The 1,913-nt window shown below is 36.0% G+C and overlaps 1 pseudogene; it reads right to left on the reverse strand.

Annotated features, from left to right (window-relative positions):
* Positions 1 to 488: 488 nt before the first annotated feature.
* On the reverse strand, positions 489 to 1,768 carry LOC119594265 (annotated as a pseudogene).
* Positions 1,769 to 1,913: the final 145 nt, after the last annotated feature.

Raw genomic sequence — 1,913 nt, forward strand, 5'->3', positions numbered from 1 at the left:
ATTAAAGATGATAATGTCATATATTTGGACAATGATGATGACAATATTAATAATTTCATATTAATTACTAACTCTATATATAAATCTAAAGACTGGTGAATGATTAATTTTCCATGTTGTTTTAAAAATGTCTTCCACTTTACTCATCACAACCCTTCCTAAACCCCGTATTGATGGTCAACATCCATTCTTGCCATTACAAACCATACCCAAATGTTTGTGTGGCAAGGATCCACACCATGAATGGTAAACTTGCTCTAAGTTGTGTGCCTACCAGCTGTTTTTTTATTTAGCTCTGATTGAGCTCAAAAATAGGGTTTAAGCCTTGTTTTAGCCTTAGTTTCCGATAAATCATACATGCTGCAGATACACACAAAGAGTGGGGTAAATAAAAACTTCCTGTACCTAATTTTTCACTTGAGAAGCTGACTTTACATGCGCCCTGTAGTGCCTCGCAAGAAAAAATCCATCACCATAGGGTTTAAAATCCAAATGATTAAAAGTATATCCTTCAGTTTTTTTTTATATTCCAATTACACACAGCTTTGCTTCTCAATATGAAGCTTTTCTTTGAATATTCCAAGTTTTTTCCATGCTCTGACTACTCTCATGGTTCCAAGTGTTAGGGCAAACAGTTGCTCTAATGCAGAGAGTATCATTTTTGAGGAGGTTCCTATGCTGGGTTTGAAGTATTTTTTGCAAGGGGTACAAATTCTGTGAATCCAAATCCTTTTGGATTACGGCACATCAGACGCTTGAAAGCCTGCAGACCTGGTTTAGGTCACCATGGGTCCCTGTGATATGTTTTTTTAGGTAATGATGTATCACAGTCCTAGTACAGAAGAGTTATGCGTCCACTAAAGGCCAGTCCCAGGAAGTCATCATTCTCACTTTGCATTCCATGAATAATAGAGTTAAAAAATACTGATCAGACTTCCATGTGATATTAGTTCGAAGACAAAACTTGTATCCAAATTGTGATGTGTAGAATGATGGCTGTGACATACTCTTCCTGGTTTTGTTCTGTAATTCCGCACAAAATTGGGAGAAATTTTTTGATTCTCCAAACATAATCACCATTACAATATTTTCCACTCATTTCCATTAGCTGAGCTTCAACAAGGGCATCAACTTCTTCAATTCTTTTAGCTAAATTACTTAATTTGATGGTTTCTTCAAGCATCCTCTGATTCAAATCTACACTCTTCTCACAGAGATCCCTTAAAATAATTTCTTGATGAGACACTGTGGACAAAGACTTTGAAGATGGACTCTTGCCTACTCCTTCTATACTCACTTGGTTCAGCTGTAGGTGAAGCTTGTTCAGTTCAATACCTGAGTCAGCACCGCCTTTGTCCCCAGACTGAGGAGAGGAAAAGACACCTGATTTTTCATTACAGCCTACTGTCCCTCCAGTTGCACCTAAGGACTTTTCTAGGGTTCTTTCTGGAAGTGATTGGACTTGTGTGATTCTCTGGGATGGTGATGTTGCTGATATCTGGCTGCGTAAACTTGGTTGTCGACTGAAGTTTCCAAACGGAGATTGAATTAGACCTACTGTACGACTAAGATCTGACACAAAGGTGTTGATCTTCTTTGTATGCTGAAGACAGAAGCTGTAAGCAAAACAAGAATAATATGAATATGCAGTTATTTTGGTATACATGTTTATTCCTTTATATTCAATCTTTACAGTTTGGAATTCTGAATCAAAATAGATCAACTTAAAACATTTAAAAGAAGGCACTGTAATAAATAAATTTAGCATCTTCCTTCCATATACACACTTAGAAAATGAAACAATAAAGCTTCTATTACCTGACCTAGTCTATACCTCAGGGCAATATAATAAAATAGTAAAATTTTTATCATTTGTGTCTCTTTTTTCATAATATTCAATTTCTGTATATGAT

The sequence above is a fragment of the Penaeus monodon genome, chromosome 33 (assembly GCF_015228065.2).
Source record: "Penaeus monodon isolate SGIC_2016 chromosome 33, NSTDA_Pmon_1, whole genome shotgun sequence".
Taxonomy (NCBI): Eukaryota; Metazoa; Arthropoda; class Malacostraca; order Decapoda; family Penaeidae; genus Penaeus; species Penaeus monodon.